Source organism: Bemisia tabaci, chromosome 5 (genome assembly GCF_918797505.1).
Source record: "Bemisia tabaci chromosome 5, PGI_BMITA_v3".
Classification (NCBI taxonomy): domain Eukaryota; kingdom Metazoa; phylum Arthropoda; class Insecta; order Hemiptera; family Aleyrodidae; genus Bemisia; species Bemisia tabaci.
The window spans coordinates 21,281,764-21,309,736 of NC_092797.1; the positions used below are offsets into that span (position 1 = coordinate 21,281,764).

At 38.7% G+C, this 27,973-nt stretch overlaps 1 protein-coding gene across 1 annotated transcript in view; it reads left to right on the forward strand.

Annotated features, from left to right (window-relative positions):
- The window catches only part of LOC109036570 (ecdysone receptor), a 289,601-nt gene that overhangs the window by 72,874 nt on the left and 188,754 nt on the right, over nucleotides 1-27,973 (forward strand). The window contains exon 2 of the mRNA XM_019050871.2: nucleotides 23,707-23,733. The gene's annotated coding sequence lies outside the window, so the exon portion shown is untranslated. The remainder of the gene's footprint in view (nucleotides 1-23,706; nucleotides 23,734-27,973) is intronic.

A 27,973-nucleotide genomic window follows, 5' to 3' on the forward strand; every position in this document is an offset into this window, starting at 1 on the left:
TTTTACTTATACAGGATAGTCATCGATAAAACGGGATGTACCTATATTAATAAACCGGGATAACAGGAAGGATATCGATCTTTGTGTATCGACATTCGATACATCGTTTGTTCTAAAGCAGTAATGACTGGTATAAACGGGATTTCTTCATAGTGACCGGGATAAAGTGGAGGAATTTTACCTATACAGGATAGTCATGGATAAAACGGGATGTACCTATATTAAGAAACCGGGAAAACAGGAAGGATATCGATCTTTGTGTATCGATCTTCGATACATCGTTTTTTTCTAAAGCAGTAATGACTGGGATAAAACCGGATTTCTTCAGAGTGACCGGGATAATATGCAGTTATTTTACCTCCTATACAGGATAGTCATGGATGAACGAGATGTACCTATATTAATAAACCGGGATAACAGGAAGGATATCGATCATTGTGTATCGATATTCGATACATCGTTTGTTCTAAAGCAGTATTGACTGGGATAAAACGGGATTTCTTCATAATAACCGGGATAAAAGGGAGGAATTTTACATATACAGGATAGTCATGGATGAACGGGATGTACCTATATTAATAAACCGGGATAACAGGAAGGATATCGATCATTGTGTATCGATATTCGATACATCGTTTGTTCTAAAGCAGTATTGACTTGGATAAAACGGGATTTCTTCATAATAACCGGGATAAAAGGGAGGAATTTTACCTATACAGGATAGTCATGGATGAACGGGATGTACCTATATTAATAAACCGGGATAACAGGAAGGATATCGATCTTTGTGTATCGATCTTCGATACATCGTTTTTTTCTAAAGCAGTAATGACTGGGATAAAACGGGATTCCTTCATAATAACCGGGATAAAAGGGAGGAATTTTACTTATACAGGATAGTCATCGATAAAACGGGATGTACCTATATTAATAAACTGGTATAACAGGAAGGATATCGATCATTGTGTATCGATATTCGATACATCGTTTTTTCTAAAGCAGTAATGACTGGTATAAACGGGATTTCTTCATAGTGACCGGGATAAAGTGGAGGAATTTTACCTATACAGGATAGTCATGGATAAAACGGGATGTACCTATATTAAGAAACCGGGAAAACAGGAAGGATATCGATCTTTGTGTATCGATCTTCGATACATCGTTTTTTTCTAAAGCAGTAATGACTGGGATAAAACCGGATTTCTTCAGAGTGACCGGGATAATATGCAGTAATTTTACCTATACAGTATAGTCATTTATAATAGTGGATGTAACTATGTTAAGGAACCGGGATAAAACACATCAAATGCATCATGAAACATAGCAAACACATCAAACACATCATGAAACACACAGTTATGTTTCACAACAGAAGTGGGGCACCTTGCGAAAAAAGGCTTATTTAACCCATTCTAACCTAACCAAACCTTACTTGACTCATCCTTAGGCCTTCCTAACCTAACCTGACCTAACCTAACCTAACCTGACCTAACCTAACCTGACCTAACCTAACCTAACCTAACCTGACCTAACCTAACCTGACCTAACCTAACCTGACCTAACCTAACCTAACCTAACATAACCTAACCTACCTAACCTAACCTAACCTAACCTGGCCGCCCCGGGGGCTCTCAAGGGTTTTCGGGGTTTTTTGGGGGGGTTTTGGGGATATTTTCCAGAAGTGGGGCACGGCCCATAAGTGAGGCAGCCCCAGTTCTGTTGGGTATTTTCATGGTCTGCCCCAGTTCTGAGGCACACTCCACAGTCTCGGCCCCACTTCTGATGTAAGACATGCACACGTAAAACGCAATATACACATCATGATACACCTAAAACACATCAAACACAACAAACACATCATGAAACACAATCAAACACATTAAACACAACAAATACATCATGAAACACAATCAAATACATCAAACACAACAAACACATCATGAAACACAATCAAACACATCAAACACAACAAACACATCATGAAACACAATCAAACACATCAAACACACCATGAAACACAATCAAACACAACAAATCGCATGTATCGATAATCGCACGTTTCGATAACCGCATTTATCAACTTCCTGGTGGAAAAACAGCTCACAGGGTTTTTAAATTGCCACTTCAGATGACATCCGAAAACGACATTAAGCCGGCAAAACTTACAACAGCATTAAAACAAATATTAACAGAAGTTGATTTTATAATATGGGATGAGGCTTCAATGATATTGTCAACAGCTTTTCAAATAGTGAACGTAACCTTGCAAGATTTAATGAGAAACAATGATCCATTCGGAGGAAAACAGTTTGCCTAGGCGGAGATTTCAGACAATTATTGCCAGTAGTAAAGAAAGGAAGCAGAAATCAAATAGTCAAATCAGCTTTAATAAGCTCTCCTTTATGGAAACATTTCAAAATCTTCCACTTGAAAAAAAATATGAGAGCAAACAACGAAGAATTCAGTGAATGGCTGCTACAAATCGGAAATGGAAAGAAAGAAATAGTTGAATTCCCATCAGAAATGATATGTAATGAAAACATTGTTGATAGCATTTTTAAAGAATATAACGAAGAAACATTAAAAACATCAATACTTCTTGCATCCAGAAATTGTGAAGTTGACAGATTGAATGAAGAAGTACTCTCAAAAATGGAAGGAGAAACAATTGTGAGTGAAGGATTCAGTTGGGCAACTGCAGTGGACGGAGACCTGACAGACCAAGACGAGTTAACTCTGAGATATCAACCAGAATACTTAGCTTCACTGAACCCTTCAGGAATGCCAAGTCAAAATTTGAAGTTAAAAGAAGGAGCTGTGGTTATGTTACTACGCAACATTTGTATCGAGGATGGATTGTGCAATGGGACAAGATTAATTGTCTTAAAAATAAATAAATACATTTTGCATTGCTCAATTTTAACCGGAGAAAAAAAAGGAAAAATAGTTTCACTACCAAAAATTACACTTAACACAAAAGAACAAACGAACCTACCTTTTGTTTTGAATAGGAAACAATTCCCCGTTAGATTAGCTTTTGCTATGACTATTAGTAAAAGCCAAGGGCAATCGTTTGACAGAGTGGGAATTTTTATAGATAAAGAAAGACCAATGTTCGCTCACGGGCAACTGTATGTAGCATTGTCTAGATGTAGGACTAAAGAGGGTTTAAAAATAAAAATCATTAATTTTGATGACGACAAAAATAAAAACACAGCAATGAACATTGTTTATCAAGAAGTTCTGCATTAACTTTGTATATTTTCTACTGTTTAAATTGAGGAATGCAAAATGTACTTATTATCTTAAAAACAATTAATTTTGTCCCTATGAACAAACCTTTTTTTATTATGTATATAACTTAAAATTATAATTTCACTAAACGTGATGGACGCACGGAGAACGCCCAGAGTTAACGCCAGGGGATGAAACCCCTTGGAGACTTGATGGTACAATTTTTTATCTACCAATATTATTCACGGTAAAATTAAATCACCCAACCCAAGTAGCATTTTTCAACGGAAAAATTGCGATTTTATCGCCGATAAAATAAAAATAATAAAAATAATATTGGTAGATAAAAAATTGTACCATCACGTCCCCAAGGGGTTTCATCCCCTGGCGTTAACTCTGGGCGTTCTCCGTGCGTCCATCACGTTTACCGGTCGCTAGGATCATCAACATATGAACGATTATCGCCTCAGTCGCCACGGTGGTAGGCCAACACTTTTCCATTAGGCTATGGCTGTTACGCATTTTCTCACAAAAATAGAGGTTAGGCAAGACAAGAATAAAAGAAAAGTGAAGGAAACGAACCTTAGGAAGAAAGAATTTGGAAACCCAAATTAAGCTAAAAAGAGCATTTAATGAAACAAGAAGGCACACAACTTTCTTACCTTATAATAAGGAGTAATTGTAATAAATAACAAGAATAACTAGGTTTTTACCAAAAAGAAGACAGATCATACAAACATAGATCAAGTTGTAAGACAATAAGAAAAAACATGGTAACCATGGATATATATATGGAACATACCGCGCCCCTTGAACCCTGCAAGGGATTCAACAGATTCTTTCAGGGACTAAATAAGGGAGCAAGTTTACAAATTGGTCTGGTTAAGTAACCGTTACTAGTGAAAAGTTCAGCAACTCTGGTATGTCCATCCTTGCCGTAAAATAATTTATTTACACGTCCAAAACTCCAGCTGGCCGGTAAAAAATTAGAACTAGAATTTTGAATTAACACAAGTGTACCTGGTTTTAAATCAGCTTGAGGAGACTTCCATTTGGAGCGTCGTTGCAATTCAACTAAATATTCCGATTTCCATCTAATCCAAAACTGCTTAACTCTATTTTGTAATAATACCCAACGATCATTTAATTTAACAGACTCAATGTTGGACTTCGAAGAGTGGAATGGAAGAGCGGTCAATTCTTGTCCGATTAAAAAATGAGCTGGAGTAAGAGGTGTTAAATCATTTGGATTATCACTCATAGCTGTTAGGGGACGAGAATTCAAACAAGCTTCTACTTGTGCAAGCAACGTTTGGAATTCTTCACAAGTGAAAACAACATTTCCTGCAACTCTTTTTAGGTGGAATTTTAGTGATTTAATTGCAGCCTCGTATAATCCCCCGAAATGAGGAGCTCTAGGTGGAATAAAATGCCAATATATAGAGTTACTAGATAAAACATGCTGAAATTTTTCATTATTAGAAAGCGAGTACAACATATCGTGCAATTCCTTATTAGTGCGAATAAAGGTTTTGGAATTATCTGAGTAGATATCTGAGGGGAATCCTCTTCTGGAAATAAACCTTCTCAAAGCGGCAATAAAATCATTTGCAGATAAATTACTTACTAATTCACAATGAATTGCTTTCGTTGCAAAGCAAACGAATAATGAAACATATGATTTCACCCTTATTTTACTCTTACAGTATGGTTTTAAAAAAATAGGACCACAAAAATCGACTCCGCAAATTTTGAAAGGTCGTAACTCAGTTACTCGGTGAGATGGCAATGGTGCCATTATTTGGGTTAGAAGTTTGGGGCGAGCAACTCTACAACCGAAACAATTGCGTACGGTGAAATAAGCTTCAGATCTTCCTTTTAAAGGCCAAAACCGTTGACGTATTGAAGCCAGCAAGGCTTGAGGGCCTGGATGAAATAGTCGAACAGAATGTTCGTGTCTAAAAATTAAGTTCGTCAATTTATGTCTATTTGGTAATATTATAGGAAATTTTTGTGCATAAGGAATTCTTGCATTACGTAAACGACCATTGACCCTTAAAACTCCAGTTTCATCAAGGAAGGGATTTAATGCTAAAAGTTTGCTTTTTTTGTGTAAAGCACCGGAAGACAGATCTGAAATATCACGCGAAAGTGCTTCCGATTGGGCAATTTTAATCAATTTATTTAAAGAACTGTCGCATTCAGCTGCTGTTAATTCTCCAATCTTTCTACATGGCTTGTTTTTAGACTTAGAATTGAAAATAAACCGTTGAACATATGCAAAAACTCTTATCAGTTTAGAAAGGGAAGAGTATTTCTCAAATAAGTCAAAGGGCTTAATTGAAATTACGTGAGAAGTACAAGAAGACTGCATTTCAGTAGACAAATCATTACCGAACCTAATGTCTTGATGACAATGTTGGAAAATACCCGGGTTATGTAACATTTCTGGTCCATGCCACCATAAACTTGAGTTTATTAAAGTCGAAGACTGAACCCCACGAGAAATTAAATCAGCAGGATTTTGATCTGATGATACATGACACCAGTGAGCATTTTTAGTATTCAACTGAATTTCAGCCACTCTATTCGCTACAAAGGTTTTCCAACGATTTGGAGGTTCACGAATCCAGTCAAGAGTAATCGTCGAATCAGTCCACAAGAAAATCGCCGAAAAGGGCATCCGCATAGCATTTAAAACTTGAGACAATAATCGTGATAAAAGTAATGCCCCACATAGTTCTAATCTTGGTAAACTAGTAGAATGCAACGGAGCCACGCGGGATTTTGAAATTAATAATTGACAGTGAGAGGTTTCGTCTTTATCAATCGAACGAACGTAAATGCAAGCACCGTAAGCTCGGATAGACGCATCAGAAAAACCATGCAACTCTACATTAACAGCATAAGGCGAAACAACGTGTCTAGGAATTTCTAATTTTGAGATTAACAACATATCTGAACAAAAATTTGTCCATAGAGTAAAAATAGACTGAGGCACCGATTCATCCCAGAGAATCTTTAGCTTCCAAATGTCTTGCATTATCAGCTTGGCCCGTATTACTAACGGACTTAAGAAAGATAATGGGTCAAAAATCTTAGAAGTATCAGAGAGAATGCTACGTTTAGTAATTTTTGAATTTTTAGTGTGCTCAAATATCGATAAATTAGATATCAAAAAACAATCTTTAAAAGTATTATAAACAAGGCCAAGAGTTTTTACTATATCATTTGGCGCAATGAGGATGGAGGAATCATCACCTACATCCTTATTAGATTCTTTAATATATTTCAATATTTTGGGATCATTAGATGACATTTTTACTAATTTAAAACCTCCTTTCTTGAACATTTTACTCAATTGATCACATAATAAAATGATAATCTGGAAATCATCATTTCCGGTTAAGAGATCATCGACATAAAAATCTGTAATTGTAATCTCCGAAGCGAGTGGAAACTCTGGATTTTCATCTAACGCAAGTTGATGTATAGATCGAATCGCTTGAAATGCAGAGGGTTTTAATCCAAAGGTAACTCGAGTCAAGCGGTAAGTCAAAATCTCCCCAGTTTGGCGGTCACGCCAAAGAATCCTCAACATATCCCGATCATTAGGATCTATTGAAACTTGTCGATACATTTTTTCAATATCTGCAATTAGTACGTATTTATGTTTTCGGAAACGTAGTAAAATTGAAATTAGATCTTCTTGGATTGTTGGACCTGACATTAGAACATCATTTAATGATACCCCTGAAGTAGTGGTAGCTGAGCCATCAAAAACTACACGCAATTTAGAAGTCAATTTTGACTCATTTATGACAGCATGATGGGGTAAATAAAATACACGTGAATTGTTTAACTCACTTTCGGGAACCAATTCTAAATGCCCCAATGACAAATATTCATTTATAACATCAGAGTATCTTACAAATAACTCTGGAGTGAGCCGCTTCTCAAGAGATAATAAACGACGTAGCGCTTGAGATCTAGACTCTCCCAAAAATGGCAGTTTATCATTAAAAGGTAACTTTAGTTCATACCTTCCGCAAGGTAGACGTTTATAGGTATTTAAAAAATGTTTCTCGCATTCAACTTCTTCGATAGATTTACCTTTAAATTTAGGGGTATAGGCTGAACTCTCTTCTAATTCCCAAAATTTGCCTAAATTATCAAATAATTCCGAAGTAGCCAAGAGTGAATAAGCATGATTTGAACGTAATGAAAATAATCCAGAAATTAACCATCCAAATTGTGATTTCTGCATAATTGCATCGAAAGATGGACCTTTAATTGAAATTTGTCCAACACAGAGAATTCTGAAAAAGTTGTTGGCTCCAATTAACAAATCGATCGGTGAACACATATTAAAATCAGGGTCTGCTAATTTTATATTATCAGGAATTTCCCTCCGATCAAAATTTACCGGATAAAGTGGTAAATCTTCACTTATTTTGTTTGTAACTACACAAACGATGCTCATTTGAAAATTTTGGAACCGAGACTGAATTTTGAGTTTCACAACATGATTGGAGCGCGATGAAATGCCTTGGATTCCTAAAATATGTTGATTGGATCTTTTCAAGGGTAATTTTAATTTTTCATTCAACTTCATGCTTATAAAATTCGGCTGGCTAGCAGAATCTAACAAGGCTCGGCAAGGAATTATCTGTCCTTTATTAGTGATAACGTTAACCAATGCAGTAGCAAGAATAACATTAGAAAAATCACACTCAACGTCATTTAGTCATGCCTTTGCAGAAGTATCACTTGACTTAAGGTAATCTGCCTGATGGAGAATTGAATTATGATTTTTATTACATGTTTTACATTTTTCTCGTGTACAGTTTTGCTTTTCATGATTTTTGTTGAAGCAAATTTCACAAACCTTTAATCCCTTAACCACCTTAATACGGTCAGGAACAGAGAGTTTTAAAAATTTGTAGCATTTGTAGACTGGATGAGAATCATTACAATAATGACACTTCAAGGATGATGTAACACCGTTGGATTTTTGAGCTTTAGATTGAAAGTTAGCCTTAACAGCAGCACTAACGAAAGATTGAGCCTTCCCATAACGCTTAGAAATTCTACCTTCTTGAACTCCTTTAAATTGTACTCTATCCTTATCAGTCTCTTTAGGACGTGTATGGAAATGATGATCTACCGACTGACTTAACTGACTTTGTGTGACAAGATACTTTAATAGATCGTTCCATTTCGGAGGAGCACGCGAATTATATTTTTTCTCCCAAGTCCGCAGTAACGGCTCATCAAATTTAGACAATATAAGATAAGATAAAAATGGATCTTTTTCAATAGGAGTTAAATCTTCTGACTTAAGTACATTAATCGCCTGTGAAAATTGGAATGAAAGATTTTGAATGGATTTTGAGTCCTTGAAAGAAACCTTGGGTAGTTCAAACAATGCTCGAACAATTTGATGAACACTCAGTTTTTCATTTTGGTAATGAGACTTAAGTGCCTCTAAAGCAATTGAATAATTTTCAGCTTTAAAACGAATAGTATCAACCAAAGTAGCTGCTTCTCCCGACAACGAGGAGCGTAAGTAATGAAATTTTTGAATAGAGGTTAATGAATCATTTGAATCAATCAAAGCTTCAAACATATCAATATAAGCCTTAAATTTATCAAATTTTCCATTGAAGATTGGCAAATCCGCAGGTTTCAGATTTAAAATTGATAGGAAGGGAGAAATTTGAGAACCGATGGAAACTGCAGCTGAGTTATTCTGAGTGCATGCCGCATCTTGAAGCATTTTTGTCTTCGCTAGCGCCTGAAAATACTGATTCTCGAAAGCTTGTAGATTAGGAGCTCTGGAAGGATCAATTTTTTTCCATTCATGAATCACCCGAGATTGCCTATCCAGAAGGGGTAAGACGCTCTTATACCTGACTTCCAGTTCATTTGGAGAGATATTACCGGATGCCAAATACGCGGTAAAGGAATCCAGCTGGCTTTGGATCGATTCACTGGTTACCTCCAGAGCCAATGGTCTCACATCGGCATCAGAGTCCATCATGCGAGAAGGATAAGGAAGGAGAAGGGAAGAGAAAAGGCCAGGAACAGCTAAAATAAAATGAATACTAACATTAATTTTTGAAACACCGCGTTTAAAGTCATTGATTTTAGACTCACCATAGATGATCATATCAAAGATTGAATAGCAGCACAACCATAAAACAGAAAATCGATATTTCATCGAAAATTCTTACTCTGGAACTCAGTGGGTAGTCATACCGATACTCTGCCATATTCTGACTTACTATACTAGTAGTCAAGCTCTGGCCAGAATCACTGAAGTGAAGAAAGACATATCGAGATTCTAACAGAATCAAGCGCTCAGTCAGTGGGTAGTCATACCGATACTCTGCCATATTCTGACTTACTAAACTAGTAGTCAAGCTCTGGCCAAAGTCACTGTACTGAAGATAGCTGCGCAAACTATCAAGAATCGGTCAGATTCTGCGCCCAATCAGTGGGTAGTCATACCGATACTTTGCCATATTCTGACTTACTAAACTAGTAGTCAAGCTCTGGCCAAAGTCACTGTCGATTGATCGATAGTCAACTGAAGAATCTGGCAGATTCGATACTCATATCGAATCGTCTTGTCTAGATGGAGAAGGTACATGTTAGTAAATAAGTTCATCAATACAAAAAGGGCATACAACAACACACAAATGAAAGAGCAAATTCAATGAAGAGTAATTCAAGAAAAATTCATCAATGACATTCCATGATCCTCAAAGGGGAGTAAGGAAAACAATAATCTTCAACATTAGGTTAGTATTTTCTTCTTGACGAAAATAAAAATGAGAACCCATCAGCTGTTATGTAAACAGATATCGAACAACTGAACCGTTGCCAATTTTAACATATAAAATTATAACTCAGAAAGCATCAGCTGTTATCTGAAAGATATCGAAGTAGCAACTGAACTGCGTTGCCAAACTTCATAATAAAATGAAAAACCTTGAAAACGTCAGATTGAAACAATTTGAAAAGATTCCTTCAAACTTTCTGAAATATTGCCAAAACCTCAAAACAAAGACCACCAGAAATCAATACTGTAAATAAATTTCCTGCGTTGTGTATATCCTGGTCACGGCACCAAAAAAATGTTACGCATTTTCTCACAAAAATAGAGGTTAGGCAAGACAAGAATAAAAGAAAAGTGAAGGAAACGAACCTTAGGAAGAAAGAATTTGGAAACCCAAATTAAGCTAAAAAGAGCATTTAATGAAACAAGAAGGCACACAACTTTCTTACCTTATAATAAGGAGTAATTGTAATAAATAACAAGAATAACTAGGTTTTTACCAAAAAGAAGACAGATCATACAAACATAGATCAAGTTGTAAGACAATAAGAAAAAACATGGTAACCATGGATATATATATGGAACAATGGCCGCAACATGATTCCCAAGTGCGAATTGCCTCTATGTAGATGGATCGGCGCTTCGCAACCTTACAACTTTTTACATTGCGTTGACTGACACCGAGTTTTCATTGGATTTTTTTTTTTTTTTATTTTCCCTCCTCTGTACTTTATGAAATACGTACTGTACTTTATGAAATACGGTTGGTAAAATGAGGTTCTACTGGTAATCTCATCATTCTGTCTTTGTAAAATTACCAAGAATAGTGAGATGGCAAAGATATCGATGGACCTTGGTAAAAACGCCGATATTTTTTATCGCCTGTGGTAGAATTACAGAGATAAAATGGTAAATTAAGTTACCGGGAATTGATTACGAATAAAAGTGGTATTCTTACCTGGAAAAATCAGTAAAAATACCGGTCTGCCTTTCTAACATTACCAATGATTGATAAAAAAAAGAGATGGTAAAGTTACCAACGGACCTTGGTAAAAACGGCAGCGGCGGCGGCATAGAAACATGTTTCATAAGCGTCATTCATGCGTTAGTAGGCGTTGATGAAAAATTGCAATTTATTGCAATTTTATCTCTATAAAATCGCGTTCGATAAAATCGCGATTTTATTGCAATTTATCGCGATTTTTCTCCCGATAATATTGCGATGATTCGCCGTCGATAAAATCGCGATTTTTTTATCCGATAATATTGCAATAAATCGCGACGTCGATAAAATCGCGATATATTCTCCGATTAAATCGCAATTTATGGCGATCACTACTACTCGGGAATTGCAGCAGCAAATCCAAAAATTGTTACGCATCACCGCCACTCTTTAATTTAAATATCAAACCGACCTGTGGCCTTTTATCAAGGTTAATATAAATACATCCCGTTTTATTAATGACAAACCTATTATATTTCGTTTATATTATATTATACTAGGGGCTTATGGGGCTGCTTCGCAGCCCCTTATTTTTCCTGTACACATTTCACTTTCACATGTTTTTTTTTTTTTATTTATTTATTTATTTTCATTTAATTTTCTGTTTTGTCTTTGAATCGGGTCTAATTATTTCTTTGAGAGAATAAATATAACAAATGTTTTCAAAAATTGTAATTTTATTTAGTAAACTTTAAACTAAAATTTTAACAACAACAAAATAATAACAACACTATTAAACAGAATTTTAAGTCTTATTATTTTCTCTGAACTGTTTATTTTTAAAATGTTTAAAAACAAAACGGAATAGACAAAGTCCAAATAGTATAACTAACAGAGGAGGAAAGATTTAAATGCAGTGTCCGGAATGCAGCTGCATTCCGGATGCGTTAAGAGGTGGGAAGGAGGGAGGGACGGACTGAGAAACTGAAAAAAGTACGTTACGTAACGGTAAATATTAAATAAACTTACCTATATATGGATCCTTGAACTTTAAAGCAATAAGGTCCACCACCCGGAATATCAATTCGATTTGCAGAGAAAGAGGCAAAAGCAACAGCACTATTATAATTTCTGATATGCTTTATGAAATTTGGAGAATATAAAAATAATGATATCAAATCGGTATTTGTCCGAATACTCGGTAAAGAAATTAAGCCATTTTGGCAGCAGTTATTAAAATGACCATTGGACATTTCACCCTGAAAATGGCGAGCATCACAATGATGACAAATTATATTCATTGAACCGACTGAAAATTTGGTAACAAAATTTTCATCAAAGTTCTGATCATCAATTTTATACTTCCGAAATGAAGAAATGAAACTTTGATTTTCTATACTAATAACAGAGTTAAGTTCTTGCTTCACTAAACGAACATGCGAAGAATTCTGGAAAACGCGACCACGTTTTGGAGGACGACCGCCTCGGTCATTGAAAATTTTACTCATAACAACTGTTAAATTTAAAATTAAAATTAGTAAAAATTATTATTATTTTAACAAAATCATAACTGAAAAGTTCAATTTTTAAATTAAAAAAAATAAATCAGAAGAAAAAGGATGAAATGAAAATGGAAATTAATAATAAACATATTTATACACATTGAAAAGAAACAGCGTGAAAAGTTCTGATCGGAAATGAGAAAAAAAACTTGGAGGTTATTGACTTAATGAGGAAAAATTGGCAATAGGAAAAAGATGGAACCAATCATGAAAAACCGTAAAAAAAAAAAAAAACGCGGGAAAAGAAAAATGTAAGTTGATGGCAGTTGAGTGTTGGAAGTAACCTCACTTAATGATGATTGTTGAACGAAAACAGCTGATAAAAAGACAGCAAACAGTAAAGTAAGATGCGTAGCAACAAAACTTTTCCGAAAAACAAAAAACAAAAAACCCCCACTTCCCCTCATCCAATTGATGAGTTTTTAGGGATTTAAAAATCGGGGACGAACCCCAGAAAATAATTTATAGTTTTCCCGAAGCATTGAGAACAACACCTTTCAAATGAACCAACGCCCCTCGCAATTAGTACAGTGGTTGATTCACAATTTCATTCTATTTTTCAAATTAAATATTAAGATTCTATCCTATTTGCTTTCCATCCATTTTATTTTATCCCATATAAACCGTTTCAAACTGATTATTCACCTTTTTTTAAAACTCCAACCTTAATTGAAGTAAGTTTTTAGCTAAATTGAAGATGATCTTTTGAATGAATAAGCACTTAACAGAACTTCAGCAGTATTAATATTAATACAATTTACGAGAATAATGTAAATTAAAAAAAATTAAGTGATATTTTCATAACGAATTGACAGAATATACGAGGGGGTTGGGCCGCGGAGCGGCCAGGGGGCGGAGCCCTCTAGTTTACTAAGAAAAGGGTAAAATTACCACGAATTCAGGGTTCTATTTGATCCCAGTTTTTTCTTGGTAAAATTACCATTTATGGAATTGGTAATTTTACCGAGAAATCTCGGTAAAATAATTGAACTTTCTCGGTAATTTTACCGGACCTTGGTAAAAACGCCAATATTTTTTATCGACTGTGGTAGAATTACCGAGATAAAATGGCAAAGTTACCGGGAATTGATTACCAATAAAAGCGGTATTCTTACCTGAAAAAAACAGTAAAAATACCGGTTTTTAGGTAAGCTTACCAGTCTGTCTTGGTAAAATTACCAATAATTGGTAAAAAAAGTGAGATGGTAAAGGTACCAACGGACCTTGGTAAAAACGCCGATAATTTTTTTTCAGTGTAAATTTCCGATACCCGGATTATTGTTTTGCATAGTTCATATTCTTTTGTTATATTCCGTACCACTCGTTTATTTTTAATCCTCGTAGAAAAACCACCCATTTGCTGAATACAATTTTAGCTGGAGCGCACTTCAGCTATGCATTCACCACTGCAAAAATGTCAAAGGAAATCGACAAGCCCAGCGTGCATGAAGGCAGGCCCGCCACAAGGGTGGGATACTGGGTCCCTGGCACCGGGGCCCGGGCCTCGGAGGGGGCCCGTGTTACCCGTGAAAAACCACTACGAATTCACATGCAACCCTTGTTTCGTAAGAAAAAGTGAAAAATTTACCGTAAAAATTTCGCAAAAGGTGAATAGATTTTCAGAAACACGCTGGGGCACTGTAGGATTCTTCTTAAATTTTTAAAGAAGTATACTTCCTGGAAAATTTCTATCTATTTTCAAGATTTTCAGTACAGAGGGATATTTTTAGTAACTGCGTTTCATTTTCTTCCGTCGTCAGATGCTAAGAGTCTCCAGTCTGGGCATCCTCGACTTCAATGGCTCATGGCTCAACTCCCTTGCCATAGACAAACGGAGGGGGAGTTCAGGGGGGTCTAGCCCTCTTAGAACTGAAAATAGTACCCTCCCCCCCCCCCCAAAAAAAAAAAAAAAAATGTTTCAGATGTTTTGAATGCAACAATTCGCAAGTATTTTGTGCTGAAAGTAGAAAAAAAAATAAATAAATAATTATTCCGCAGAAATTGATGGAAAAATTCTTTATAGAAGCTTCAAAATGCGTCCGATTAGTCGTAGAAATTCTAAAATTTCTCGGGGGATGCCCCTCGGACCCCCCCCCCCTCCGTGCTTGGGGCCGGACCTTAAAACTGGTGCCAGGGCCCGAGATGGGATGTGGCGGGCCTGACCAGCCCTTGAGGTGAGTTCTGAAGTGGTTGGATGCAAACGTTACCCCTAAGACATCAGACCACAGAATTAAGCCATTGGTGTTTTTCTCAGCCTTGCCTCTTGGGTCTAAAAAGTAAGCAGATCCACTAGCAAAAATTTGACTAATGGAGGGACGGTAAATTCGGATGGACTGTAAAGTGATGTGATGAAAATTGGCTGAACGAACGGAGCGCACAGGTACACGAGGGTTGCAGAGGTGCGTAGTGCCGCTTTTGTTCCTCAAGTGAGTGTGTCGCATTCAAGGTTGCACTTTTTTTATTCCTCGCTCTCTTTAATATCCCTGAAATTACGCTTTTTTACGATCGTCGTAATTACGGACGCATCTCGCTCTGTATCGGAGTCGCAGCTGTGCCAAGTGTTCGTTGAGCCGTTAACTTCTCGCTTCCCGTCTCTTGCGATCACCCAGTTTTTAAAACGGAAAATAGGTCATGCGGAGTTTCCGCCTCGGAAAATTCCCGCCCGCATCAGTCCTCACAGCGACCAATGTAGTGTTTCACTAAACGTCTCCTGCGAACACAGAATGTGCTCAATGTTTCCTCGACGAATTCAAATCTTTTGCTTTCGCGAGTTTTCTTGGGAATTACAATATTTGACGGTAACATCGTGATTGTATTGCAGCGTTGCCGGCAATCTGGAAAACTGGAAAAGTCAGGAACAGTGTTCGAAACTCACCTTTGAGTTTTAGGAGCCATGTGGCGCTTCAAGCCTGATTTATAGGCGCCATTGAAGATTTTTTAGGGGCCAAATTGAGTTTTTGCCTATATATTACGGCGCATTTAGTGAAAAGTTAGACGCAAGATGTTTCCGTAACATAACTAGTAAGTAGCTGTAACTTGGGGAAGACAAAAGCACTAAGGATGAAATCGTGAAGAATAGGAAAAGCTTTGACTTGTAGTGCTGAAAATTTCGAATAAACACCTAATATGAAAATTCAGATTCTTATGGGGCAATTTTTAGGGGGCCCGTTGGCGCAGAGCCTTCATTTTTTAGGCGCCATGGCCGATTTTTTAGGCGCATTTGGCGCGTTGGCGCCTGTGAGTTTCGGACACTGGTCAGGGAATTTGCGGCGATCGGGAACAGTCAGGGAAAGCCAGGGGGTTCACACAAAGAGTCAAGGATAGCCAGGGAATTCACACAAAAAATCAGGGAATTTATTGTGTTAGCGTTTAGCAAAAGTGAGTGTAATAAAGGGACCAATTCAAAGTGGAAGTTTCATTCGATTGTCAGGGAAAGTCAGGGAATCCGAAAATTCTGGAGTCAGGGGAAACCAAAAATAGTTTGGTAAAAGTCAGGGAAGGTCGGGGAATTTGAAGATGAAGAAATAATGGCAACCCTGATGCTGGTATCAATGGCGAGGCGTGAATTATCGATTATCGATATTTTTCCTTTTAAAATTATGGAAAAGAATCGAATATTAAGGTGTTTGTTGCGAACAGCCGGTTTATCGATCCTTTTCCATTTTTGTAAATGGCAGATCAATCGATATATCGCAAAGCACGCTACGCCACTGACTGTTATACCTGTTTCAGGCGTAATTAGCGATCGCCGCCGGCCAATTTTCAATCTACTTTTGTTGGATAGAAAAATGTCAAATTCAGAAATGATTCAATAAGTTAGGGAGTATCGATCATATTACGTTTGAAATTAAGACAGCAATTATTTTCCTCTTGAATGTAAGGTAGTGGCTAGCACACTCGCAAGTGCGCATATTGAAATTCGCGATCTTAGTTAGGTTTGCCTCGGATAGGCAACTGAACAAACTCCGTGGCCAAGCGAAAGGTATCACGAAATACTGAAGGCGCTTGACTGCCTGTGACATTTTTAGCACATGATAGCTTACAGATGCAGATCTCATTATGCTATATTGCTGCACAGCGCACACCCATCAAAAATACTTTGACACTGTTAACTTGGTGTCATTTTTTAACTAAACGCCTTCGGTATGTATGATGTTCCGTATTTATATTCTAAATTATTACTTCTCGAATATACTTAAAAACCATTCCTGAAAAATTAGATTTTGGACACAGAGGCGAAGAAAAAATTATACGTGGAAGTAGGTCATCTTCCGAATCAAAGCGAAGATAAGAGGAAGTGCGGTAATTGCACTCAGGTGAGAATGATCAGAACACTCGAGATCTAAAATATTTCTTCACAATCCTGTCATCGCACTGTGTTCGTACTAATTAAAAAGTAAATTTTTCACTTTCCGAACGCAGAGTATAAGTAGGAAGCTTCAAAATCTTGAGTGTTCCGTGTACACTGACTCTAGGAACTTTAAGGTTCCAGTTCTTACGGTGAATCTCTAACGTTTTCAAAACGAGTCGATAATCGATCAATTAGTCGACAAGATCTAGATTCTACGGAAGATTTGATCGAGAAAAACTATGAAACAACTTCAAAAGTACTGCTCAGGTGGACATTGACAAAGAAAAATAGAAGACAATTTAGTTCTTACACCAGCAAAAATACTGTAACGTCTTATTCTAACTGTTTTTCTATAGCTTTAAGGTGTACAAAAAAAAAAAAAAAAAAAAAAAAAAAAAAACAGAATCAGCAATTGCAAATTTACACACAATTTCAATTAATCTCTCCCCACCATTTAACTCGTTTGGACAAACGATCATATCATTCCCTCGTCTTGTAACGGCATGCAAACTGACTCTTTTCTGATGAAATTTGATAAGTTTGTTCACTTTTTTACTCAATTTTTTGTTTATCTTAATTTTTTTCCAAGAGCATGTTTGCAAATTTGCGTGTGCCTTGTAAGCAGGGTGTCTAGCATCAGGGAAAACCGGAAAATATCAGGAATTTTGACCGATCAGGAAAATCGGAAAAATCGAACGTTTTATCAGGAATTTTTCTTCCGCGAATCTCCTAAACGGAGAAAATCTTACTGCTTTTTGCCTACCGTGCCAAGAGTCGAGAAAAATCAGGAAAATATCAGGGAAAATCAGGAAAATTTCAGGATTTTTCAAAATAAAAAGTAGACACCCTGGTAAGTCAGTTTGCTATCCACCCTCTTGGGCCGCCCTCGGATGCGGAATCCCCGAATTCTGTGCTTTTAATTTATAAATCCATCCTCAAGTTAGCGCTTACAGTTCTCAGATCCATCAAAGAACAATAAAGAGCGTGCCACACAAAGCCGTTTAATTTCGGGCTCATTCCGAAAAAAACACTCTATTAACCTTGAGCTATTTTAATGCTCCGCCGTTGGAACCAAATTTTGTTTTTACACGCAACAAACACATTCATCTCATCCACACCCCTTTTCCTTCTCGGGCAGGCTATTTCACGCATTCGCATTCGCAGGTTCGTCGGACAGAGGGGGAGGGGGGCATGGGGTGGGAAGCCAAAAGGAAGTTAACGGCCTCATCCACTCGTTAGATAGCATTTTTGCATATTTAATCTTGTATGTAAACATTTGAAACCACAATTTGCCGTCGAATTTGAAATTTTTCTGTTTTTCCCCCATCGTTTGTCCGAAATCAGAGAAGTTACATGAACCCTTGACAGTGTGAGTCAACAGTTTGCAATCAGAGCAAGGTCCGCAATATGAAGGTGTCAAGTAACAAAAGACATTTTCATTATTCAGAGGAAAACCGGTTTAAAGCTGAAAAACTGCTTGGCTCTGCGTAAGGTTCAATACAATACTGTTGTACTGTTGATAGTAGTGCTGAATGACTGGAAATCGAGCTCCAATACTTAATTATCCACGCTTTATTGTTTTTAAACTTAATTGTATTCTAAATTATCAATGGCTAAAAAAAGTGTTCAAAATTGGCCCAACTGTCCTCAAATTCTCATGTTTTTTCTTAAATTATTATCATTTTCGATGTCAATATCGGTTGACATCTCCGAACTTTCTTGTCATGGAAATTTCTCAGAATTTTGGCGGGAAGACATGTTTTTACAATCTCTTCGTGACACAAGCTCAAGACAGTGTTTAGAAGTCGTTAGTCTATGGTGTTGAACGAAATTCGGGGCCAAGACGAGATGCTTGTGAATCAAACGGACAAATACGCGCTAATTAGAAACATGGACGGCATCGCTGATTATAAATTCGAGGTTTTCCCATTGTTGCCGCATATGCTATGCCGATAGATATTAGAAATCCTCCATGGTTGACGCTTTTAGCTGAAATACTTTCTATCCAACGCTGTGTTGGCAGGCAAAGTTCTAAGAGGGATACTTCACGCATTGCGCAATGCGGGAAGTATCCCGTTAGGTTTGTAGGGGTACTACAATTTTTCCCGCAGTCCGGGAATTCTTTACTTAGTGTGCACAAACCCAACTGTGCAGAGAACTTATTCACAGACACTGAGGTTTACTCCACTCTCCTATGCTATGTTTTGAATGCCTTCTGGGAGCGACCAAGTAAATATCGGACGTTATCAATGACACAATCGTATTGCTTCCGAAATTTTACGTAGAGACATACTGATCGAATACTCTCATTAGCTTTCTGTACCACATCCTATTTCCCATTAAGTACTACTCTCGGTGCGACTTGTAAGAGACAAGTTGATAATTGATGAGAGGGTTTTCAAATATATCTTAACACACTCTTCCATATCTCTCCGAATTTTTCCCCGAGAATTTCCCCTCGAATCAAGTTGTACGTGAAATCTTAATCAAAGAACATGTACCAAAATGTCTCTCATTTCGTATCTTGTCTGGTGGTCCATATGCAATTTTTTAAAGGGCTGTGCAGATTTTTTATTAAGAGAGGAGGGAAGTAGATTTAAAGTTTTGAAATTACACATATCCCTATGGCTGAAACGAAGTTCAAACAGACCTTTTGATGCTTGAAAGTTGGAATTTAGGAGCGATTTTTTCACATATTATGCATTAATATTAGTTTTAATTTCAATTTTTTCACAAACTGCACTAATGCGCCTTTTCCTTTAAGCTCCTCAATTTAACTCTTGATTCATAATTTGCATTTTTTCAAATTAAGACAATGCACTTTTTTCGGAGGAAAAGGAGGGACGGGGTTTTGGCGGATCCAGCAAATTGGCAACATCGTTTCTTTTCCATTTAAACCTATAGAAATGTATCGATTCTCGGAGGAGCTAAGTGTGCCGACAAGAATCGATTATTTAACCTAGGTTTAAATGGAGGAATTCCAGTGTTGCCAAACCGTTGGACCCGCTCATGGCATCGGCGGATCTAGCAGTTTGGCAACCCTGGAATTCCTCCATTTAAACCTATGGAAATGTATCGATTCTCAGAGGGGCCGACTGCTCCGACAAGAATCGATTGTTTAGCCTAGGTTTAAATGGAGGAAGTCCGGTGTTGCCAAATTGCTGGACCCGCTCACGGAAGGGGTGGAATTTCCTCCCCTAGCTCTCGCGTTACGTTGTAACACAGAATGGATACCGCAACCGCCTTGCACCCCAAGTATGCATTACCTGAATGGCCCTAGTGCTTCATACTCGGGAACCGTGGTGCATGGTTTAAGGGGTCGTCGACCCCGGGTGGCCACGTGGCCCGCGGCGGCCGCGGCTCGACCTTGTCCGAATGTGCGCCGCGTCGGGTGTCCCGCCACAACCACCGCCGCCGCCAACCGGCGCAGCGCCCGCGTCCACCCGCACTCCGCACAGGAAATGCCACGACGAACTCAATTGTGTACTTATGCATTCAGCATTGATTGCTAACCCGGCACCCAACTGCCGCCGCACCGCCTCAAACGCCGCCCAAACATCGCATCGCCTTGCGCTTTGCTCTTCACTCGCGCCAGTAGAATAGAATGCATTGCCGCCTGATCCTAGAACAGCGTAGCAGTGGCGTCAAGAGTGCAGGCAGAGTCGAGATTTCCCGAATTTTTAACCAGAATTCACGATCAGTTCCGTCTGGAGATTTTACCCCCTCCCCTCTCTGGAAAAAGTTAACTTTTTTTACCGCTGAGACGTGGTTAAGAGGACAATTTCGAAAAAAAAAATGTCTGATCCTAGAACAGCGTAGCAGTGGCGTCAAGAGCGCAGGAAGGGTCGAGATTTCCCGAATTTTTAACCAGAATTTATGATCAGTTCCGTCTGAAGATTTAACCCCCTCCCCTCTCTGGAAAAAATTAACTTTTTTTACCGTAGGAACGTGGTTAAGAGGACAATTTCGGAAACAAATGTCTGATCCTAGAACAGCGTAGCAGTGGCGTCAAGAGCGCAGGAAGGGTCGAGATTTCCCTGATTTTTAACCAGAATTTACGATCAGTTCCATCCGAAGATTTAACCCCCTCCCCTCTCTGGAAAAAATTAACTTTTTTTTACCGTTGGAACGTGGTTAAGAGGACAATTTCGGTAAAAAAAAAAAATGCCTGATCCTAGAACAGCGTAGCAGTGGCGTCCAGAGTGCAGGAAGGGTCGAGATTTCCCTGATTTTTAACCAAAATTTACGATCAACGGGCCGATTATTGAAATTTATAGACAAAGCTATAGACAAAGAAGATATAGGGAGCGAGGAGCTATCCTATTGGTTGTAATGGGTGGTTCCTATAGACTAAGGGAGAAAATAATGGACTAACTATCGGGTCTCTCGTGGGGTTCCATTAGTTAGTCTACCGCTTACCTCCTTTGTCCTTTGCAACCACCCGCTTCCACCAATAAGATCTCTCCATATCTCTTTTGGCTTCTTTGTCCATAGCTTTGTCTATCAATTTCAATAATCGGCCTGCAGTTCCGTCCGAAGATTTAACCCCCTCCCCTCTCTGGAAAGTTAACTTTTTTTACCGCTGAAACGTGGTTAAGCGCTGAGATTTCCGGTTTTTCTCTATGCTATAGTGCAGGATGGGAAGGTATTAGACCTGTAAATTCATTTTTCCTCGGATAATAATTACCTTCCTCTTCTTGGAACTTACAGGACGAAGGACAGTTCATAAAAATAGGAAGAGTTCAGAAAAAAATAACAAAGTAAATGAACTCTCTAAAAGAGCTTATTCATGATTTTGTGAAGGGAAGTAATCTGCCCTTATGTCGCTCATCTCTATATATTAAATTCAGTTAAATCGGAACCGCCTCCCTTACACGTCCCTTACATCCCTCCCTCCCTCGCTCCCCCTCTGCGGCATTTGTTGGAGCAGCCCCTTCCGTCTTTTACGAAATTCTAGCATAGTTTATGGATGTTTTTATGCTAAAAAAAAAAAAAAAACTGAAAATAAATACTGTCCAAATTTTAGCGAAAGCTAGCGTATTTGAATAATTAAGAGAAAAAATTGTTTTTGAAGTCAGGAAAAGTCCGGGAGTTTGAAAATTTTGAAGTTTGGATCAAGCCTGGTTCGAAGGTGAAGAAATTATGGCAACCCTGGTCCGTCTCTTTATTTCGGCGAAACTTGGCATCGGCGCGGAGGCAGTCGGGATGCGATGCTGAGTTGGCGGTGGTGCGGTGGACAGTTGTTAATGGTCAGCAATTAGTGGCGTTATTCGGTATGCCTTTCATGGCCGCGCTGGAGACTGTTAAATCAGGCGCGGCGATTGCGAAAAAAGTGAAAATATGAGATGCGTCGCGGCCGCGGCCGAGGGGGGCAAAAGGGGGGCTGGAGGGGGACCGGCAGCCAAGCACGGGTGTCTGCCGGGCGGAGTCTAAACCAGTTCTTAATCATCGAATGTGTGCCTCGCCGTTGTCATACTTTCACGAAAAAGCTTCGTATTATTTTGAGTACCTGTAAAGAAATACTGTTTCCCGACTCTTCCGCCCAGTGGCGAGGCGCAAATGATCGATTATCGATGTTTCCCCCTTCGGAGCCACGGCACAGAATCGATCATTAAGGTGTTCTTTGCGAACATCCTGTATATCGATCATTTTCCGTCAGTTTAAATGGCAGATTAATCGATTTATCGCAGAGCATGCCACGCTTCTGGTCGACGGTTTTTTTCCGGGTAGATCCTGCAACGGAGCCCGGCATGGCTGCCGATTTGACATTTCGTTCATTGAATAATACTCGAGCGTTCAGTTAGAGAACTGTGAGTTAGACTTGATTGCTTTTTTTTTACAATGTGCATGCAGTGGGAGTGGCTGATTCTCCGTGCCACGTGATGAAGGATCCTCCAGATGTTGAAAAGCTTAGAAAACCGAGAATAATTTAAACATATCTACTCTTCTTTTAGTTCCTTAAAATATATGTGGATAACTCGGAAATTCCTCCTTTTATTATTGTTTTTTACATTGATGTAATAAAATAAATGAAACACGCCAAAGAGAAAGAACAAAAAATCCGCAGCGATTTTCAAGGTAATATCCGGAACATAATTTTTGAAAGGTGATGTTTTTGCGATAACCATTTTTGACATATGCAGTCAAGCATTTCCGATCACCATTTCTGGTACAGGAAATATTACCGAGCGTTGCAAAAGCGTTTGTAAAATACAATTCTTTTTTCTTTTCTTCTTTTTCTTGGTCGCGCCAGGTGGTTTTCAAATTTCCAATGCAACTGGAAAATCTGGTTCGGACAATTTACAGAAAAGCTCCATATTTTTTAGATTTTATTTAACACCTGGGGTTATCGCGCAAGCTTGTGACGTTTGGGCAGGTATGTAGGACAACCGAACTCCAATAACACTTTCTAACTTCAGTTTAATAATGTATTGATGTAATTGAATTATATTAAAGCAAATTAGGCTTGAAGATATTCTTGGAAGCATCCTTGTCTTGAGGTATTCTTAAAAGTTTTGCAAGTTCACAATGTGTCTTATGCTTGAGCATAATTTAAGGACTTTTAAAGTCAATAAAGTTTCAAGAAGCGTTCCAAACTTTGACTTGATATCTCATCTGCCATATTGAATCTCTAATTATAATTATTCTATTTTGTTTTTTCAATCACCCCATTTTTGTGGGACAGTAGCGATCAACCAGTTCACATCCTGATTTCTCACATGAATCATTTTTCCAAAATAATCCTAATATTTTGTTCGTTTGTTTTTTTCAGATTGGAGAGCCTTTTCCGACACTCAAGGTAAGGCATGCCTTCATCCCTCCGTATATTTGTTTGAACTCAATAGAACTGTAGGTCTTTGAACGTACAAAAGAGTAAACGATTCAGTGGTGGTCAGTCTTTCCATAATCCAATTTTATAGACATTTAAGCCCATTTTTTTTTTTCAATTCGTCAGCAGGCAGGTTGAGATTTGCGAGGACTGCCGAAAGCACGTGTTTGCGTGGGACACCGAATTAAAAGAGATCCAAATTCCTACATAATTATTTTCCCCCTCTCTGCTGTTCAAATGTTTTGAGGATTTCGTTTTTGTTTCAATGTCGTAGAGAATTATGTGCTTAACACATCATCCGTGTACGATGCTTCACCCAAATTCAATTTCGCGATTAAAATCGTTTTTGTCGCCATGTTTTCCACCGAGAAGGATATCCTTCCCTCTCCTCTCAAGATCATACCCATTCCCCATCGAAGAGACTGATCAACAGGCTACTTATGTTCTGATAAAAAGCTCATATTCGTAAGAAGCTAATACTTTTTTTTTGACAATATCAGAAGAAGAATTTTATTTCTAATCATCCATTAAAAGTTCGGATGGTCACAGGCAGTGTTTCGTAGCCTCATCTTTAATCTTATTTTGAATTACACAGCAGTTTTGCTAGACGTTGAAATACTTTTATCAAAGAATAAGATCAGGAGATCTAATAGGGGAACCAATTTGAAAGCTTTCAAGAGAGAATTGTATACATATGATGAATAAAGATTTTCATTTTCCTTCAGACTGTGCTGCTGATGCAATAGTATTTGAATGTATTCAAATCAGAAAAGTAAACTATCACTGAATGAAGATAGAATTTATGATAAACAAGTATAACGTTTTCCTCCAACTATATTCAAACCGGAAAAATATTAGGGAGTTTTTACAATGTGAAGAAATCTCACCACCGTCACCCTTGCCCTTAGTGTAATTGGTGTAAATCCATCCGATCACCTAAATAAAGCTCCAAAACAGATCGCAAAGTGGATTTATAAGATCAAGTTGTCTGAAACATAAGTCTCTCCAAGAGTAGTCGAGCACCAAAGGGCGTGAACGTGTTCAACTATCTCTGTAAAAGTCAACCAAATACCGGCCCTGTTAAAATTGGCAGTAGAATCTGTGTTCCAAAATACCATAGACCTACAGCCGGCTGTAAGATTTCCAATAGCTTCTACAGCCGGCTACACAATTTCTTATAGCTTTTTATAGCCGATGGCGACTAAGCAAGAGCCAGGCGATAAAGTATATGCTAAACGTCATTAATTACAGATGCTAGGACTTAGTGAGTTTTTGGACCACTGCTCTCTTTTTGGGCCGTAGTATCTTGATTTATTTTGCGAGGAAAGCTCCGTACGTTTGATGGATGCCTGCCATTCCTAATATATTAGAGCGCCTTCAGTTTCGTATGATACTGTGCAATACCTCTGGTGTGAAATAGTTGCTTCAAGCGCCGTGGCACGCTGCGGTGCGGCAGGCGGGCAGCCAGCGCGAAACGCGCATTGGCGCCTACAAACCTAACAGGGATACTACACGTGTTGCGCAATGCGTGAAGTATCCCTGTTAGGTTTGTAGGCGCCAGTGCGTCGCCGTTTCGCTTTGTGTTAGGCTCAGCGTTATTTAACTCATGATTTTGAAATGTTTGCACATCCTGTATGGATTATTCTCGTTTTAATTGATGAAAAAAAATATGTATTAAAGGAAAATATAACGTGTGTTTTGTGAATATTAAGGTGATTCCGTATCAAACTTAATGATTTCCAACGCACACGAATTTCTACACAATTTCCTATAGCCTTTCCTAATCGATGGCGAAAAAGCAACAGCCAGGCGATAAAGTTAAAGCCCGGCTATAGGAGCCGTAGCCCGGCTGCACAATTTTTTATCGCTTCGTTTAGCCCGGCCGAATGATTTTCTCCGCACTCTACAGCCAGCTATATGATTTTCTGTAGCCTTCATTAGCCGGCTATAAGAATTCCTATGGTATTTTGAAACGCAGCTCTTATCGCCAATTTTTACCAGGGGGTGCCACTAGTGAACAGTTGTACTTCATTTTGCAATTAGGAACTATAACTTTTGACTCATCCATGTGAACACTAATGTGCATGGGGGGAAACTAATGTTGGTACTTGCGTTGTGTCTAAAGTGAGCCTTAAATTGTAGTTCTTAATTGTAAAATGTAGTCCAGTTCATGGATTTCGGATTTTCGGAACCTTTGCTCCGTGCTGTTGGCCAACCTCAAAATGAAGTTCCTTTCCACCTGCTGATTCCGCCCGTTGATAAGCAACTCGTTGAGCTTAAAATCAATTGGACTACATTTTGCAATTTCGAACTACAACTTCTAGCTCAGTTTAAAAACAACATATGTACCATCAGTTTCCCTATACCCATAAGTATTTTTACGGATGAGCCAGAAATTTCGGTTCCGGATTGCAAAATGACGTCCAATTAGAAGCCATCTATGATGACTTGTGAATGTCGAAGTAAACTTTTTGCCAGTTGAGTTTTTAAAATTTAGTGTAGGATTGCTAAATCGTCTTCTCAACTCTTTGATAATCAGACGAATCTGAGTGGTGACTTACGAAAGTACCCTGAAAAGTCGTGGGCTATGTAGATATACCGTCCGTTCCAGGCTCAGAGGTCGAACGTTCCAGGTGCTTGAGCTGTAGCTCCGACTGCACCGGGCACTACACCCGGAACTTTCGGCCCATGAACCCGTAACGCGGACGGTTGAGTCCACTTCAAATATTCACGCACTTTTAGACTGCGACGGTAGATCCGCCATCTTGATTCTTCCATTTACTTAACACGTAAAGGTGACGTCAGACGATCTTCTATCGCAGTCTAAAAATGCATAAACTTATTTGGTGTGAACTGTATACCAAGCTTGGTATACGCAATTCAGCCGGAGTTTTCTTCTTTTTAGTATAACTCTTACCCTACCGCGGGTTGATCATTGAACTTGATAGACAAAGCTATAGACAAAGAGGACATAGGGAGTATGGAGCGATCTTATTGGTTGAAATGGATGGTTCCTACTGACTAAGGAAAAGACGATGAACTAACAATTGGGTCTCTCGTTGGTTGCCGCTAGCTAGTCTATCACCTACCTCCTTTGTCCATTGCAACCACCCGTTTCCACCAATGGGATCCCTCCATACCCTATTCGTCCTCTTTCTCTATAACTATGTCTATCAATTTCAATGATCGGCCCGTAAGGAAGAGAGCAGTGTACGGTCTTCGAAATATATTGTCTCTGCTTCCATGAGAGCGCACCTTCCGGAGAAGGAACGTAGAGCAGACTCGACCTGGCAACGCCGGGAAATAACCTAGATGATGGAGGAAGAAAGGGAGCATGGTTGGCAGCGCGATGCAAGCAGTGAAACTTATGATGGGCCGGAGCCACCAACTCGGACGTCACGCCACGGCGCGGCGCGGCGCGGCGCGACTCGACGCGACGCCCGCCGCGGTTTATCACGTCCATCGCCGCACTGGACCGACCAGCACCGGACGAGGGATCGTCCATCGACGCCGGTTCCTCGAAAAAGGCACCCCCCCCCCCTCTTATCGAGACGTAGAGACCTCGCGGGATCTCTAAAATATGTACATAGTCTCAGGAGAAAACTATCCGTACTGAAATGTTGTGCACTACCCAGTCCTGAGTACAGCACCTGTATAATATTAGGAGAGTATGGACATTAGACTCGTCGAAACATGGAGTTTTTAGGGTCCAAAGGGGCAGCCAACTTTCCTTCACGGAAAACAGCAGGAAAATGCCGCTGCCAATCAGAGAGCCTAAATGGGGAGAGTATGGAAATCTCCGGAATTTTGAGGTTAGGTCATGGAGCTTTCAGGCCCAAAAAGGCAGCCAACCTGTGAAATAAAATTATTCAGAACTATTTATCATTATAATTTTACCGGCTCGTCGTCGGTAAAGCATGTATTTGACTTAGTACTTGTATAAATTTACTCATTTTTACTCGGAAGGACGCTCATTTATGTACATCCTTGACCATCTTGGTTTAAGAATGGAATCTGAAGATTGGCAGCGGCATTTTTCCGAAGTTTTTCGTGGTAGAGGGTTGGCTACCTTTTTGAGCCCTCAGAGCTTCATATTCCGACATGTCCGTACTCTCCCCATAAAGGTACTCTACTTCCAATAGTCAAACTCTAATATCGAAACAAGATGGCGAAGAATATTTCTCAATGAGCGAATTTTCGCAAAACGGAG